Source organism: Neovison vison, chromosome 10, assembly GCF_020171115.1.
Source record: "Neovison vison isolate M4711 chromosome 10, ASM_NN_V1, whole genome shotgun sequence".
Taxonomy (NCBI): domain Eukaryota; kingdom Metazoa; phylum Chordata; class Mammalia; order Carnivora; family Mustelidae; genus Neogale; species Neogale vison.
In genome coordinates this window covers 12,836,977-12,855,913 of record NC_058100.1, presented here as the reverse complement: position 1 = coordinate 12,855,913, position 18,937 = coordinate 12,836,977, and the positions used below count along the sequence as shown (strand labels likewise).

Sequence of the window (18,937 nt, the reverse complement as noted above, 5' to 3'; positions counted from 1 at the left end):
GGACTTTGTCCCAATGTTTTATTTCATTTGCAGTCTACCCTAATGACCACTCCTCAAATCCAAGCATATGTCCTATGGAACTATTTTTGTTGTAAATCAAATTCCAAAGAAAAACAAGATCAGTAGATTTCTTTTCACTTAATATATTATCAAACCATATAAAACATAAGTTTAACCAAATATGTGACCTCAATCTGTAAGAAGTGTCCGTAGTCTGACCTGCAAATTTGGTCTCATATCACTGACTCCTCTAAGAAAAAGAAACAAAATAAGCACAGAGTGTCCCTACTGATTACCTTTGAAGAAACTCCCTAATGTGATGATAATATGTTCTCCTGTAAGAGGTTTCTCAAAAGGATGTTTTAGGTTGGCTTCTGATTGGTTTCTTATTAAAATGTCTGGTTTTACTCACTTTAAAAGTGTGGTAGATGAAAATATTCAGCTTTCCAAAGGTCACTGATATCAATTATCTGTTGCTGTATAAGCAGTACCCCCAAACTTAGTGATTTAAAGGAGTGGTCATTTTATATGGTCATTATTCTATGGGTCAGCCATTTGGGCTGGGCTCAGCTGGGAAACTCTTCTGCTTAGGTTAGCTACAGTTGTCCAGTGGCTGACCTGGGGCTTTATGGGCTAAATCAGCCTCACTGCCTTCTCAGGAGATTGGTGGTCCCTCTGACTGCGCCAAATGTCTCCAGCTGGTTAGTCTGAGCTAATGGCTAGCTTCCAAGACAGCAGACCTCTCGAGATAAGTTCACATGCCATCACTTCTGCTTCTTTCTGTTGGTCAAAGAAGGTCACATGGCCAAGACCAGAGGCACACATACACAGAAAAGAATTATAGCAGCCATGCTGCAAATAATCTATCATGCTCTATAAACCTTTGTAAGAACAAATTCAGCTATGTTTGATTTCTAGTCATTGTCTTTATTTGTTTAGCAGACTTTTTTTTTTTTTTAACTATTTACTATATGCCAGGTGCTGGTGATACAAAAGGGTGCATATATATTTACAAAATCTTGCCCTAAGGGATTTCATTTCTTCTGATGAAGAAAGAAAGTCAGTGGACTTCCGAGATGGTGAGTGGCTTGGTGAACACGTGATGTGGTTAGCTGCATTCAGCTGAACTGTTGAACCTGGCCAGGCATTCCAGAGATGTGTTCCATTCAGCACAAAATGGACTGAGCAAGAAAGTTTACATGTGTTGTTTATAAACCCAACCTCATTACAACAAAATAATGGAATCAAGCAAGTCATGAAATATTTTTTTGCTGACACTGAGTCAATTACATTGTCATCATACTTGAATGACTATACAGGTTTTTGATCCCCATTTGAGGCAGATTAGGGAATTGGTTAAGAATTTAGCTATGCAAAAAAAAAAAAACCAAGAATAATAATAATAATAATATAGTATAATATCTTCCCTATAAAACAGAGGCTACACTGTAATCTATCTCATATAATTAATTAAATTATAGAATAGAGAAAATAAGACACAAAGTGTAAAAACCTGTATCTTCCTATATGACAGTATTATTTTATAATTAATAAAGAAAAAGGACAGAAACAGTTGAATAAAGACTCATAATTTAAACTTATGTAAGTGTCCACAGTTTCTCCCCTTTACCCTCTGCTCATCAGAGATCTTGGAAAAGCAAATAGAGGTTTCTTGCTGCACCAATGCAAGTGGGAGCACCAGCCGCTGGGCTCGGAGCGGAACTCCACGGATCACTTTAAGAAAATGGCAGACAAGCCGGACATGGGGGAAATCGCCAGCTTCGATAAAGGCCAAGCCTAAGAAAATAGAGATGCAGGAGAACACCCGGCCGACCAAAGAGACCATTGAGCAGGAGAAGCAGAGTGACATTTCCTAAGAACCTAGAGGACTCTCTGCCCCCGTCATCTTCGAGACACCCCAGTCGTGATGTGGAGGAAGAAAAGCTGCCTGCAAGATGACACGAGTGACAAGCTGCACTGTGAACCCGGGCACTCTGTGCCAATACCACCGGCCTGCGGGTCACCCCCCAAACAGGCTGCCACATTCTCCAGTTTGCCCTGGGATATTATAGCAAATCATTTGTATGTTTAATGAAAAAAAAAAACAAAACAGAACACAACTTGTGGCCAAAACAAAACACCCAAATAGAAATTAATAGAAGGTTGTAGATGTAACATATGGGTTTGAATTAGGAAACAACTTTCTTTACTAGAAAAAAAAAAAAGTGTGTGTGTGTGTGTGTGTGTGTGTGTGTGTATTTAATACTGATGGTTGCACATAACTCCTGATATCCTTTCTTTCTGTTAGAAACTCTGCTTCCTTGAGATGGATGTTTTTTGTTTGGTTGTTTTTAATCCCTAACTTCCCAAGAGGTACTGAACATTTGGGGTTAAAGGAAAAGAGAACACGTACTTGATCTACCCCAAAGTCACTCCAGGGTAAAACTCTGCCAATCCCGAGGTAGGCATCAAAACTGATGATGTAAGGAGGAAGGTCATAGTTCATTGTCTTCAGTAAAGAAATGACAGAAGCCTTATAGTTAGGGCCATATTTCTAATTTAAGAAATGGGCTTTCATCCACTCAAAAGTTGTGATGCAGGGCCAATTAAACCGTAAAACCTCTCTCTTCACCTAAGGACCCAACCAACCAATGCCAGAAGAGTCTTGCAGCTAACAATCCCTGACTCTAGGTTGTGATTGCTGGGCTTCGGTTAGTTATGTCATCACTAGAGCATGATTTAAATATGTTTCTCCTTTTAATTCAATTTCCTGTTTTGTTTTCTCAAAACCATAAATTGTCTCTTAAGAAATTTTACAAAATGCATATTGTTCTCCCGTGAGACCTGTGCTGTTCCTAAACCGGGCATTGCCTGCCAAATGACTTTTTTTTTTTTTTTTAAAGTTTTCCCTTTATTGGTTTTGCATAATGATTGCAACAACTCTCGTGTAATGAAAAAAGAATGAAGAATGCATGTCCTATTCCAGCAAATAGCCACAATGTTAATGCTAAAACAAAGCAAAGCAAAACAAAACAAAACAAAAACCCACCCTAAAAATGGTCTTGGACACCCAGTTGTCTTCTTCTCAGCTCCCATTTTTGGATTAAAGATGTTTCCTATCTTTTTTTCCTCTTGTTCAAAATAAACTATGCTCAAGAAACTCTGTCATGTGGGACGTTTTGTGGTAATGTTCTTATGGTCTGGGTTGGACCCTAGCTCCAGTACCAACCAGGGTAGAATTCATGGGGGACAGAACTGAACTTCTCTGAGTCTATAGTGTCTTGTTGGTAAAGTAAGAATAATGGCGCTTACTTCACTGAACTGCATTGAAGATTAAAGACAAGGCATGTGGGAACACAGTGTGAGCTGTAGCTAGATATAAATCTGTTATCTTTTTCAGGGATGAAACCACCATTTTCTGCATTCAAATGGCAGGGGGTAAACGTAGTATGGGACACAGGCACAGGAGATGGGCAGTGATGAACAGCTAGCACACTGCAAAGACATGCTGTCATAGAGATGACCCGATCCCACCCTGCCAGAAGCAAGGAAAAGATAATATATATGCACAGAACTGGGTCCTAATTTATTTCTATATCTACTGCAACGTATGATAGCCACTAATGATTGTCTGCTGAAATTTCTATGTTTCACACATGTATTACTGTGCAGAGTTATTTATAATAGGAGTCAGTAAACTACAGCTTGTGGGCCAAATCTGGCCCTCTGTCTATTTCTGTAAATAAAGTTTTCTTGGGACAGAGCCATAGCCATTTGTTTCAGCATTATTTATATTGCTTTGGTGCTACAATGGAGAGGGAAGCATTTGCTGCAGAGACCCATTATGGTCTGCAAAGCCAAAAAATAGTTACTATCTTGCCCTGGTCTGTACTGAAATTTTACCAAACTTTGGCCTATGGAATTGAGTTACCTATTTACTCCTGCCTGAATAGAGGGTCTCCTGATAAACTCCCTAATTCAGGTGTCATGTACTTTTTTGAAGATTTATGTTTTAATGTAATTGTTTCCTTTTTCCATGGAAATTATTGGTTTACTGCTTTTTTAAAAGGAGAATCTGAGGGATGCCTGGGTGGCTCAGTTGGTTGGGCGGCTGCCTTCAGCTCAGGTCATGATCCCAGAGTCTGCGGATCAAGTCCCACATTGGGCTCCCACAAAGGAGAACCTGATTTTATTAAAAAGGGGGAATAAAGAGTGCCTAGAATATGCAGAGACACTTTATGAGGAACAGTAGACACCCTGAAGGATGGATAGACAGAAGCATAAGGCAGAGGATGAACCGGGGTCCCCGGTATCGGCCTCTCCATGCTGACTATCAGTGTCATGACAGCACCAAGAGCCGCCACAAGGTAATACATGAATGTCGCTGACTTCATTTTCATTTCCAGTCTTTCCCTCAGTCAATGAGTCTATGCTATAATATCACCACGAAAAGATACTGGACAACAATGTGACAAAAGAGATAGGTTCATGGAAACCTGACTTGTACATTAGAGCCCAATTCCATCATATATTCTACAGTAGGGCTGACATCCCTGCTTTGACAGAATATTGGGTACCATGCCCCTAATTCTCCATGGTCACATTCTGGGTGCTCGAACACATGCAACTGTGGTTGGATGACCCCAAGGAGGAGCTAGAGCAATCAATAATTGACTTGGGAACCTCTCTTTCTGGCAGTTCCCTTATACTGTACTTACTGTACAAAAGAAGCCAAGTTGGCATGGCTTTTTGACTATCTCTGTAAAATCCATTTGGATCTATTTCTTTTACTACATCAACCTGGGGAGGCAGAGGAAAAACTCAGGTCTAGGAGTGTGAAAACCACTGTACTTAAAACTATATCCTTTGCTTATTTATTTCAAGGAGAAGCCCACACAGACACAGAAAAAGCACCAAGTTCATGAAGCGAGATTTAAGGTCCATTCTGGTTACAGGGTCCTCCCTGATGTTCAATCCTAGAGGCGGTACTCCTCAATCCTGAATATTTTCCAAACCTTCCATGCCCAGGAGAGTTTCTCATGTTGAAAGACTGCAGGATGGGACCCCATAACAATCCCCAGAAAGTTCAGGCTGAAATTACATTCAGGCCAAGTCTGTAGAGCGCACTCCTCTGTAATTGTTGGGTCTCTTCCAGAAGGCTCTCAACACATGGGACCCCGATGAAGTTCAGCATGTGGAAAGGGCTGAAGCCTGAAGCCTGTGTTTGTAATGGAAACACAGCAGTGACCCCGTGATCCATGTCTGTATCTGTGCCGCCATAAAATGTGTTTCTCTAAACAGAGCAGCAGAAGTGCCCGTGATGGGTGGGGGAAGGGAGGTTCTGTTAAAGGTTCCCTCAGGTAGGGAGGTAGGAGGGCCTCTTAATAAGAAAACCATGCATTTAAGGAAGGCTTTATGGTTTGCAAATGTACTTTCACATTTAACATTCTCAGGACAAGCCTCTGGAGTAGGTAAGGCAACCGTTCTCTTCCTCCTGGCATATATGGAGCAACTGAAACAGAGAAGTCGAAAGTCTTCCTCAAAATTCATGAGAGACTCAGCCAGAATCAGAGCTAATGTCTTTTGATACCTAGTCCAATATCCCTGCTAATAAATTGTTCTCCGATATTGGTTTCTGTGTGACTATTTAAACTAGCATAGATATTTAAACACAATACCAATCCTTAAATGAAACTGATGCAAACCCTCTCAAAGTGTTGACCAACCTGAGAATGAGAGTGAGACAAGCACAGAAAATGATTGATAATCTCAGTGATTCTATATATAAACTCCTTGAGAACATAGAGTTTCTTCTATAGCCTATTTTCTAGTATTACTGAAAGTTTGAAATGGTCCTTTCTACCTCGAATGGGGATAAGTTCATCTTTACTGATGAATAGGGAAGAGAGCTCATGAGGCATTACTAACCTGTAGCTCTGTCATAACTGGTAGCCAATGTTCAAAGAATTGTGAGTTGCCTAGAAGGACGCACAGACAGCCATGAAGACAACAGTGAGCAGAATATAGAGAAGACCAAAAGTGAGGCCCATGGGAAAGGCTATTAGGATAGAGGTACAGAAATGGCTTCTTTTCAACTTCCTCCCTTCACTTCAATAAATATGGGGTTTATTCATCTTCCTGGAAGAAGATGCTGGCTGCCCCCTACATTGCCACTGTTCAGTGTCACGTTCTACATAGAAGTAGAAGGCATCAAGATCCCTGCCACTCTGTATCATTGTGTAGGTTTAGCCCTGTGTAAAAGGGCCTGACCAAGAGACTGAAATCTGGCCTGCACTCAAGGACTTCACCTTGCATCCACCTGAAAGAAGGGCACCTATTTTGAATTAGATCAAAGGTGCTAGGTGAGCCAGCTGGGGGTTTGGCCATCAGCAAATTTGCCTTTGAATACAACAAAATCAGGCCAAGAAATGTTTTGTCAAAATCTTCCTTTAGGAAAAGGGTAATTGAAAGAGAATCAGAGTTTAAGAGACTTTATCTAATTATTTAGGAGGCAGAGTTTATGTGTATTACCATTTTTCACCATAGGTGGCATTAAATTACATTACCAGTAGCTTTTACTTTGTGATAGCACTGAGAATTATTACTGAGTCAGTATCTCTGGATTTCCTCCTTTTCAGCTTCCTCCCTTCACTTAATCTCTCAACTTACATTACCCATCTGTTCTTTCCTGCTGTCTCCTTTGTCTAGTACAGCCGCTAGCATATTGATCGTAGTTTGTCTTAAATATCCCATCTGATAATTCCAACATTTCTGCCATGCATGGTTTTGGTGCTTGCTCTCCCTCTTCAAATGATGTTCCTGCCTTTTGATAGCAAGACATCATGTACTGGACAGAGGAACTGCTGTAAACAGGCGTTAGTAACTTTGTGTGGAGGTGAAAGGGAAGGTGTTCTTGTCCTATGATAGGTCTCAGTCTTCTAGTGTGCCCCTACCTCTGGACTGTGATCTTTGCAAGCGTTTCTCAATTTTTTTCTGACCCATTTGGTGGCACAGGATGGCTAGACTTAGGTACTTCTCTTCCCTGGGTCAGTTAGGCTCTGATCGTACTCCAGCACGTTAGGCTCCGGTTAACTAGTTCCTGTTGAGGACTGGCCTTCTTAAGAAGAATAGAGTGTTCAGGTATATTTCAAAATGTTTTTTTCCCTTCCACCTGCTGGATGTATTGGGAGATTTTTCTTTTGTATTTATTGTGGGAATTTGGTGAAGTTCCTGGAGAAAAACCTTACAATATTGTGGTGCCCCTATGACCGGATGCCCCTGCATTTTTTAACTCTCAAAGTTGTCCACATCCAGTATCACCCCCTAAAAGCCAAGCGGTTACAGAAAGGCAAAAGAGCAGTTAATTAGTTAACTGGGGGGAAGGGTCTTTCAAAGCCTCCAGCAATTAGTCAACAACCATCCGGGGTTTGGGTTCCTAAGATGGTTTCTGCTTGTGAGTTTCTGCATTCAGAAGCCAAGACTCCCTGTACTTGCCCATCTGTCTTTCCAACCTTGAGCACAATGGTTTGCCTTGTGTCCCCCTCTCTTATAAACCCATGAAGAGTTGTCAACTTTCAGTCTGTTCAGCTTTTTACTTACTAATATGATGGTGTGGTGACTTCCAAGATTCTTCAATGCAAAACCAGAAACTGGAATTCTGCATTCACTTTTTAAATGGGGAGGATTCTGGATAACTATGTCATCTTTTCTACTTTTGTCACACACAATCTGGATGACAGGTTGATTCTCCAGATAGTCAGTGGGAAGCAGAATGGAAATTTTATTTTCTGGCACCTAGACTCAGAGGAGCAGGGATAGGACAAATATGAAATAGTAAGTGGAGGGACTATCTGAGTAAGAATAATCGTGTTAGGTTCTTTTAGCTGTCATTATGAGTAAAAATTATAACGAAAGGGAAAAATTATAGCAAAAGGGAAAAATAGCAAGAGACTATTTCTAGGAAGCTTCTGTCATGCTGTTCAGAGTAAACCCCTGCCTTATACCCTTTAAGAAAAACTAAAGGACAAATCAGAATTATTTTTCAAGGCTTCTTTGAAGTGACTCCTTGCATGGAGGAAGTCATGTGGGGACTTGGAAATATTTATTAGAGTTATTCCTTTTAGCATTGGGGGCTAATAAAAAGACATTACAGTATGGACTGCTTGTCATTATGAATTTGAAGGTTAGCAACCTCGAAAATATAAAAATTCAACTACACAAGTGAAATTATTTGAAGGCAAAAAAATCAAGTTCTTAGACAACTCTTTGTTGAATGTAGTGGGTGGGATTCATTTTAAAAATTAAGCCACAAAAACAAAAAAGGAAAGAACTCACATGCAGTAGAGAAATGCTTCCTAAGCATAAAGCAAAACCATAAAGGAAAACAATATATTTCAAAAAAGAGTTACGATTCTCTCTATACCTAAAGCACTCTAAATAATATACCGAGGATGCAACATTTGCAAAATATATGGTAGACAAAGGGTTACCATCCTTAATTCATTTAAAGAAAAGTTCTTTTACATCAACAGGAAAAAGAGGAGTACTTAATTGAAAAATAGGCAAAGGACACAGAGGCAACTTACAAAAGAAAAATAAACATATGAGTTTATGTTCAACTTTACCAGCATCACACAATGAGTTTCATTTTTGGCTATCAAATTGGCAAAGGTTAAAAACCAAAATGAATTTGCTGTGATGGTAAGATTATGGGAAACAGGTCCTCTTACACACCACCAGTTCAACAGTATTTCTATGTAGCAGATACACAGTGACCAAGACAGACATGCCCAGATCCCATGGAACTCCAGGTCTCCGGGGAGCACATTACAAGGAGGAACAAGCATCAAGCAGTCAAAACACTTGAGGGCTTTATGTACAATTGCAGAGTAAGGTACACATACATTGCCACTCCCCACCAAATCCGGTGGCAGAGACATGGGCTAGCAAGGCTGAAATCCAATCTTTTTGGGGTGGACGTGACATAGAAGGCATAGTTTGGTGTGAACATGTAATATCTACACAGTAGAACCCCCCTGCCAGAGGAGGGGACAGGACAAGGGTCAGAGAATCAAGCACCTTTTCTCTTATTCCACGTTAAAAATAAAGAAACAAACAAGTATAAAACTATTTTTGCTTCTGAAAAGGAAATTATAAATACATATAATTTAATATAAAGGTTGACCTAACATGTTGAATGTTTTAATTCCAGAATCTCAAGGCACTTCTTATCTTTAAAAATGGTCTCCCTCCCACCCTCTGTTAGTAGCAATTCCCTCATCTTGTACATCAGGGAAATTTCCTCCCTGTGAGGGTCTCCAAGCACGTCCAGAAATGCTTGAATAGCAATTAAATGGTTTCCAGGCCTTGGGGTCTTTATTTCTAACTTAGTTCAAGAGCGTATCCTGAGATGGTTATTGTACTCCGGAAAATGACTCTGTCAAATGCAAAGGGATTGGAGGTCCCTGCCCTGCGTTCCATTTGCTTCAGAAATTGTATCATGAAGGAGTTGTCAGCTCTGGTAACTGTCAAACTTGATTTCTGCCATCTGCAAAACTGAGGTGGGAAGACTTTTCCTTCATAGTATTTCAATCATTCTTTCTGAGCAGTGATGAAACTCTGTAAGAACTTAAAATTATTACAGTTCTTCGATTTCCTCTCCAGGTCTGAATATGAAGCCTAGAGGTACTGAGAGATTAAAGCACAATCTCCAGAGTTTTTTCCTTCAACATACTTAGCATGGGCAGGGAAAATTGTGATGTGTTCAATAAGGATGGGTGTATTAGCAGACACAGTCTTCCACGAGGGAAATGAAAGTGGTTAATATGTGGAAATACCTTTAAACTGCCTACATATTGACCCTATAACTCTAATTCTGGAATTTGTGTTAAAATAGTTAATGAGCTGTTCGAAGTCTCATGTACAGACAAAACCCTCTCAGTATTGTTTGTAAGAGGAAAACTTTAAAATACCATACAACAGGCTGGAAATTATTTAATAAAAGATTACTAGGAAATAAGATTTTTGTTTTCTCAAGAGTTTGCTGATACAGAAAAATGTTCTGGGCATCTTTTAAATGAAAAATTAGTTTTATTTAAAGCAGCATGTTTGTTAGATCCAAATACTTTTAAAATGTATGTAAAAATGGAAATGAGCAACAGCATATATATTAAATATCAATAGTAATTTTCCTGGTTGGTAAAAATATAAATGTTTTGGCTTATATTTTGAAATTTTCTATACTTCATGAAGTTTGTATAGGAATAATTAGGGAAAATGGATTGTCATTTTAAGTATAACTTCTTGGACTTATGCATGCCATTTTATTTCTCAAAGTGATTCAATAGATAAATGATTAGGATTTTTTTAATAACCATAGTTTATCAGGAAAGAACTATCAAAATTTTCCTCTTCCAAAAAAATGTCTTTAGCTTCTTGGTAGAAAATTGCAACCTGACTCTACTAGTTCCTGTTATTTTCATTTAGGGAAGATAAAAGAGTAGAATTATATCCCAGAACTGTAAGAAATGATTCACATTTTAAAGTGTTTAAGTAAGTTATTCCCAGGTGTGGTTCTGTGATGCCCCATCCTGTTACTTTCAATGAATACTTCTGGTATTATTTCATATTTCTCCAAGAATTATCAAAATCTGTGAACCATCTTTTGCCTCACCCAGTCTTTAATGTTTCATATGTCATCAATGAAAGTTCTCTTGGGTGCCTCCTTCCAAAATTATATGGTTATTTTGAATAATTTTTTAGAACATTAAAAGTACATGTTTAAATTTAAGTTATTTTTCATTGCAAAAGCAGTTTCCTAATGGGAAAATTAGAAAATGCAGATACATCAAAAGAGGAAAAGGCTGAATTTCATAAACCCGTAGACCAGAGAGGATCACAAATCCCACAGTGTATGTTTTTTCAGATCTTTTTATATTTCATGGATGCATCATACACACAAACACATATTTTTACAAAAACAGGATGAAATCATATATACATTTTTGTTATTTGGTCTTTTTTATTAAGATGTGGTGAAGCTTTCTCCAAGCCAATAAAAATGTATCTATAATATCATTTCAAAGTGTAAAACATATTCAATTGTATAGTGCTTCTCATCAATTTAATTAGTTCTGTAATGATAAAAGTTTAAATTGTTTCTAATAGTTAGCATCCTAAAGAGCACCGCAATGGACAGCCTCATAGCCCAATCAGAAGTCATCTTGATTAAGCTACATTAATTGTATAAATGTTGGTGGTATAGTCCTGATGCAAACAAAGCTACTAAAGAAAATCAATATTTCTCTCCTCCCCATGTGATGGACATTTTAAACCAATGTTTCTTAAATTTTGGAAATATGTGAATCTCTTTCAGAGGAAAACATTTCTGCAGAGTCCAACGTGGATTTAAATTATTTTTATGAAGTGCTTCCTTAATACATACAATCATGATGCAGATATAAATTACTAGTGCTACAGTACTACACAGCTGTAAAATCAGAACAAACTGATATCAGTAAAACTTTAGGACCTGTACAATTCAAATGAATAGTTTATTAAATCTGCCAAATAGTGTTGCTTTCTAAAATTAAATTCCATGGGACAGGTCACCTTCTAGTAAGCATAACTAGAAGGCTGTGAGTATCCTGGCATGGCTCTGTTCTCACCCCACCCAACTCTTCCAGCCTGAAGTACTGAAAATGTCTCTTCCCACAGGTCACCTTCATATCGTTTAGGCTTTGTTTGCTAGTAACCATCATTTGAGTGCTGGTTACCTTCATTCCCCTACCTCTGTTAGCTCAACAATAAAGCTCAGCTTGGCTTGAGTGCCTTAAAAATCCTAAACTTAAATACATAGGCAGTGAATTCACAAGGAGATCAGACAATCTGGGATATGGAGAAAAAAAATAGCATTCAAACAAAAATGTAAAATTTACACGTTTTTATAGAGAACTCTCAAAACCCAAGAATACTCTCAGTGATCAAAACAAAGAAATTGGGTTTCAATGATTTACAACAGATTTCCCCCACCTTGTGTGTGGAGGAGGAACTTCTAATTTTCTTTGGGGAGGAGGGAATGCTCTCGAATACCAGGGACTGTTTAAGGAACACATAAGTGGTTGCAGTGTTGAACATATTACACATAACATATATTTAGGCACAGTAAAGGGCCTGACAAAATTCTGGAAACAGAGTTTCCCCGGTGGTTCCTTGAATAACACGATTTGGATGCAACCAGATTGCGGCTCTCATCTGAATTCTGACTCTCTTATATTTAGTCCTTCAGGGTATGTTCCTTAAATACCCCCAGCCTATTTCTCCCCATTTGAAACTACAAAAACACTAACACCTTTCAGGTTTGTTGTGACAATGAAATAAAGTTCTATGTGTAAAGAAACTGTCATGTAGTATAAAGTCCAAACTCATTGCTGGGGCCCATGAGTCACTGTCTCTCTGATAACCATCTTCTCCCATTGTTTTTATAATTGATGCTGGAACTCATTCAACTCTTTGAACATTCCAAGCTCCTTTCTGCCTCAAGAACTTTACATGGCTGCTCCCTTTCCCCCAGGCCATTCTTCCACCAGAATTCACAGGACAGACTCCTTTATACTCCTCCAGTCTCTGCTCAGACAACTTTTGCCTAAAACAATCCCCTTCCCTCACAAAATGAGTCCTTCTTAACCCTGCTTTTTTTTTTCCCCACAGAAATTATTACTCCCTGAGATTATGTTATGTGGGTATGTATTCGTTCCTCGTCTGCCTCCCCGTTAGTTGTACATAAGCATCCTGACAGAACAAACTTACTTTTGTTTCCTACCATACCTCCAACCAGCACTGTGTTTCCCCACAGAAAGCACTCAACGTTTGATGTTACGTGTGTGAAATAAGGCTTGGTCTCTTTTGGAAGATTGGGATCTACCGTTTCAATACCGAGCTCCAGAAAAATATAAATCTTCCCTACGGACAACTGTGAGATGTGAATGTCAATGACTAAACTCTCACGGGCTGAGCTCTATAATAAGAGCTCTGAAGAATGGAGAATATCCATGTCCAGTAGCTCAAGTGTGGGACATTTAAAACACTATAAGGCCTGGTGCAGAAACAATGAATTCTGGAACACTGAAAAGAAATTAAAAAAAAGAAATAAAAATTAAAAAAAAAAAAGCACTATAAGACCAATCTTACTTATTATCCTATGGAGGACCCAACTATTTTTTTTTCACTTAAATTATACTAATAATAGGAATATAAATAACAACTGGAAAGAAAAAAATTTGTGAGAAAAAAAAAAAAACAAAACCCACAAAACCCACAACCATAATACAGTTTGCTATCTTACCCCTGTTTGATTTGCAGGTATCGGCTTAACTCAAAAACAGTTTAATGAGAGACCCAAGCACATATATTCAGGGACAGTTTCCTTACATCTTGAGGGTCTGTCTTCTTCTATACTCTTGGATTTTTCCTCACTCAGCCAGTGAGTGAGCAAAGAAAGCCAAGAGTGCGTGTTTTATATGGACCAGACTTGGAACTGTTATAAATCACCTCTTCTCTTATTCAGCTGCTGAAACCCAGTCACATGGCCGTACCTAATGCCAGGGAATCTGGAAACCATAGTCTGGCTGTGTGACTAAAAAGACAGTAATGTAGATTTGGGGAGTAAAATGGGCTCTGTCACAGGATTAAAAAATAAAGTAATATTATTTAATAGGACTATAAATCCAAAGATAAATTCTGTCTGAGAGAGGTTCCTGTCACACCAGTGGTAAACACGTCAAATCACCAGTTCATTTCCATAACAAGAAAAAGAACATGCAACAAAATTGCTTTAGTTTAATCTTTAGTCATGTACAACAGTAAAAGGCATTAGCATGCTGTAGACTCTCTTTTTGGGTCAGTTCAGTCATTTGTGAAGCTGATGCACTCAAACTAGCATGACAGCTCCCGAGATGACAGTATGTTATGGCTGGTGATAGTCTCCTAGGTTGATCTGCCAGACCTCTTATAATATGACCCCCCCACCCAGTTTTGAGCACTCATTTTCACTTACAGCTGAATTAAGATACATCTTAAGGAAACTTCTGAAAATGTTCATAAACAATTTATTTTCAAACCTTGCATGTCTGGCAATGTGTTTCTATTGCTTTCACATATGAAAGATCCAATGGCTGTGAATGAAAGGTTTATATCACAAAACTTCCCCTTCAAAAATTGTAAACATGGCAGAGAAGTTAAAAACCAGACCGATTTTTTTTGTTTGTTTCTTCTTACCATCTTATATTTTTACCTAAATAATATGCAAATTCTTTTTTTAAATTAATTTTGCCAAGCATGTGTTGGGGCCTTTTCATAAGCAAACATGCTTTAGCTCCACAAGATTTTCTTTAATTATGCTGTTCCTTTTGTTCCAGTTATTTTGATTTTTGGTCGTGGGGTACCCAGAATCCTTACATTAGATGCCTGCTCTTTGTCTTCATTTCTTTCATACACTTTCATCACTTTACCTGTTTTTTTTTTCCTTTTTCCTTTCTATTTTTGGAAAGTTTATCACTTTAATTTGATCCCTGTTTTCATGAAACTGTGTAAAATAAAGACACAACAGGAGCACAGAAAGTACAATGTAATGTGAACTGGGATGGTATGCTATCTCTTCCAAGCAGAACCAGAACTATGGGAGTATTTAATTCCTCCTAAAGTGCAAGTCTGGGAAGACTTCAGGAAGAAGGCACAAGTGGCCAAGATGGGAAGGATAAGTAAATCTTCATCAGTTGAGGAGCAAAGGTTAGTTTAGGCAGAAGAATGAAGTTACTTATGTGTCATTGTATAATGTGACATTTTCAGGGGCCAGAAGGAGGTCCAGTGGGCCTGAAGCATAAACTCTGTAGGGAAGCCATAGGGAAGGAGCCGTCATGTGGCATGAGGTCAGACTGCGATCCGGATGGTGATATGCAGGGGTGGTGGGGTTGCAGCCAGACAGTGGGTAAAAGCCACTGGAGAGAGAAAGGAGACTTCAGCATCCTAGATTAGAAGACTCGTTGGATGTTTTCTACATGAATGAAGAGAAATAAAGATAGAGGCACATATCCGATCTTAAAGGGTTAAGTATGAATGTCTGAAAGCATTTGGGTCACCGTGTCACTATGCAATCAGAACTGCGAGCACTGAACTGAGAACCATGAGGACTGGATACGGACTTGTGAGTATACAGGGTAGTTATAGCTCAGTGCTTGAGATGACCCAGGGTAAACACTTAGAGTGGGAAAGAACCAGTGTGGGACCACTCACTACATCTAATAAGGAAGGCAAAAAAGAGAAGTTAATGAAAGAGAAAGTGATCAATGGTGCATGTGTCCCAGAGTGATGAAGTAAGAGACAGATGAAAGCTATCATTTCCCCAACTTGGCAAATGGATGTGGTAGCATCAACAGCTCCTGATGTTTGCAGAAGCCCAAGTGCATTGGGCAATGCTAGGAAGGGGAGGCAAGGAAGACAAGACAGTAAAGCTCTTCCATTTGACCTCTGCCAAAGCCTGTCACATCCTCCCTGATGTACCATCAGAACTCCAAACATGGAGAATTTTCACTTCCAGCAAAGTGTTTGCATAAGAGCAAACTGCAGTGTTGCCCCCGAGAGAATGAAGCTGTCCATTTCCCCAGATCCATCCACAGCATACAAAATCCTGCCTGGATATCATGTTAAACCTACAGCTACAATTAGAGCAGAGAAGCCCAATGGTGTGTTTCAAATGTAGTACCTAAAGTTTTTAGAAAAACACCAGTAGAGACTATTTTGCAAACCACTTTATGTAAAAATGGACTCATACTGCATCAGGTCTCCTAGAGTCATGGCCTCCAAAGGGCATTCTGTTGCTTTTATTTTACCTCCCTATTTCAACTGTTCACTTGCATCTCTTCGCCAGATTTTCCAACTCTACTAGGGTTGTTCCAGCAATCAGCACAGGACTCAGAGTTCCTAAGGAGCTGCTGATCCACCAGAGGTGCAGAGGGACCAATCCAAATCAAGCTATACAACTTCTCCCCCAATCTCTTTTGCCCATTACCTCTCCATCCTCTAATATAGCCCCTAGAGATTTCTCACTACTTCTTGTTTTCCAGAACTTTTTCTATTAATTTTAATTAAAGCGTCTCAAGTATAAAAATCTCTTCCTTTCCCCACGTACTCCCTCCACACCATGAATTATAACTCACCGCTCAGGTAAATTGCTTGGGAGGAAAGATATTTGTCTCCTTTTATTTTGTCTTTTTTGTATCTTTTAAGTCTTACTATAATGCAATAGGGCTCACTGAGAATGTTGGAAAGTTTAACGAGGAAAAAAATTTTATAAAGCAGAAAACTACAAATTAATATTTTTTTAAATTTGTGTGGATCTTTCAAATTTGGCTTTTAACCTGAAAATATTATATACAGAGAAAAATGCACATATACTTTTAGTTAGCTCTTTAAAATTAAAAGGAATATGCCCAGATCAAATACCAACAATACAAAAGCTTATATACTGAAATGTAACCTTTTTTCCTGTCCCACATCCCCACTCCTGCTTTGCAGAGGTGACTGTTGTTTGTATTCAGTTCTGTGGCTCACACAATGTTCCCAGGCATACAGAAGCATGCAAGTTGTACAAATAGAGTGACTTTTAAGTAAGCTTAGTATCACACAATCCATACAACTTTTCTTGCCTTTTCACTTAGTTTTTTAAATTTCTCTTAAATATTTTCAGAAAAAAGACGGTTATTTGTTGCATATTATTTATTCATTCACCCAACAAATATTTATTGAGCATCTGTTAAGTAACAGGCATTGTTCCTTGCACTTGCAATATTATAGTGAGCAAGATGAAAACAATTCCTACCTCCGTAACAAGGAATCTCTAATTGTACGTTTTAGGTTGTTTCCAACTTTCCACATTGTAACTACAAATTTTCATGTGTTTATAACTATTTACTTAGGATCTATCTCTAGAAATGCTCTCATTGCATAAAGGGTGTGAACGTTCTTAAGCTTTTGTTTTTTGACAAAAATACTAAATTACCTTCCAAAAGGCCCACAGAATTCATATCACACACTACAAATAAACAAGCATGACCATTTTGACACTCCCTGCCAAACAGTATCTTCATTGATTAAGATGAAACTCACCTTTAACCAATCTTAGCAGAATAAAAGTACAGAGGTTATTCCAGATGTGTAGCCAAAAAGAAAAAAACCCAAAAAACAAAAAAAACAACCAACCAACCAGACAAAAACCTCTTAGTTTCTAGCCTCAGTACATTTGTATTCAATGTGAGAGATTTAAACCTCCTCTTAATCATCATTTCTAAAGAGCATCCCCCAAACTTCAGAATCTCCTTATACACAGACTATTAAAAAATAATACAAATAAAGTAAAAAGAAGGAAAAAAAGTATCTCGGCCAAAATTAAGTCATTCTCATATTTGGGGAAAAATAGAAACCTGGCTGCCTCCTACAAGCAGTGATTCATTAATACTAATTGGTGCTTTTTTTCCATGCAAGGGAGAAACGGTTTCAGATCCTAATCAGTCCTCATTACAGGAACAGCAGGCTGCATTTAATCTGCTACTCAACTTTTCAGTTACAGAATCAGTTGACCTATAATTAAAAGACGTTTAGGTCTTAGGGGGAAAGAAAAACAATTCGTAATGACGAACAGATAGCAGTGATTTAAAACCCTGCCTGCTTCGACCCCGTCTGCCTACCTTCTGCAATCCGGCCATCAACCTGACTCCATTCAGTGCAAGGAAATGGCAAAGCTGTTTCTTCTCCACTCTGAAATCAAAGTAGAAGGAGGATGTGCTCTTCAGAATTCTGCACATATCCAACCACGTTATACTAGAATTACACTTTTCTGTCTATACTTAATTTTAGAAGTCATACCTATTTAAATTAGAACTTCTGGAAAATACAAAAGATATAAAAAGAAGTTAAAAACCTTGCCACAGGAGATAACCACTCTGATCAGTCCTGTGTGTTTCCTTTCACTCCCCTCTCTATATTTACATTTATTTTTAGTAAACATGCAGATGTAGTTTTGTCAGTGGCTAGAATATTGACCAGAGACAGGGCTGAGAGTTAATATTAGCATGCAGGCTCTCCCACAGCCAGGCTGCCTGGGACAGAATCTTGCCTGTGTCTCTTTCTGCAGGTGCGCCTTGGGGTGAGTTACCCAACCTCTGCGACCCTCAGTTTCTTTAGCGGCACAACAGTGCAAACGAGAGCACATACTTCTTGCAGTAATTTTGGAGATTAAATGAGATAAGTATATGGCATGTAGTAAGTATTCAGTAAATGTCAGTTAGTCTTTTAAACCAATTTTTTAGTTAAATGTCTTTTTAACCAATTTTTCCCCTTTAAAAAACTTATTTTCATTGTCTCTGCAACTAAAGTATCAAAATCCTCCCTTTACATAAGTTAAGATCTTCTATCACGTGGGCATACGCTGTTGCAGAATTCCCTTATTATTGCGCATGGAGAGAGCTTCCAATTTTTCACCATCGTGGATAGTGCTGTTGGGAACTCCATTTGTTATTATCTCTGATTATTTCTAAGGAGACTTGTTGAGATTTTTAAAGACTGAGTCAAAATGACTGAACTTTTAAAGGTCCTTGGCACATAGTCTCACAACTGACTCTCAGAAGTTTGGGAGGCTGCCCTTCCTCCCTCCCTCCAAGCAGGGTGTGGCTGTCTGCAGTTAGTGACACATTCACCAACACGGGTGACTGCCATATTTTCAAAATTGTTATTGATTGAATGTGTGAGAAAACGGATCTCATTGTTCATTCAATTGGAAGTTATTTTATTAAAGAAGCTGAACACTTCAAATGACTTCAAAGTCCATTTCTTTTTTTTTTTTTTTTAAGATTTTATTTATTTATTTCACAGAGAGAAATCACAAGTA

At 38.5% G+C, this 18,937-nt stretch overlaps 1 long non-coding RNA gene and 1 pseudogene across 2 annotated transcripts in view; one reads left to right on the top strand and one right to left on the bottom strand.

Moving 5' to 3' along the window:
* Positions 1–17,808, bottom strand: part of LOC122918427 — a 184,226-nt gene extending 166,418 nt beyond the window's left edge. For both annotated transcript variants that reach the window (XR_006386600.1, XR_006386599.1), the window contains exon 1: positions 17,739–17,808. This is a non-coding gene — a long non-coding RNA (uncharacterized LOC122918427). The remainder of the gene's footprint in view (positions 1–17,738) is intronic.
* LOC122918426 lies at positions 1,704–1,877 on the top strand (annotated as a pseudogene).
* Positions 17,809–18,937: the final 1,129 nt, after the last annotated feature.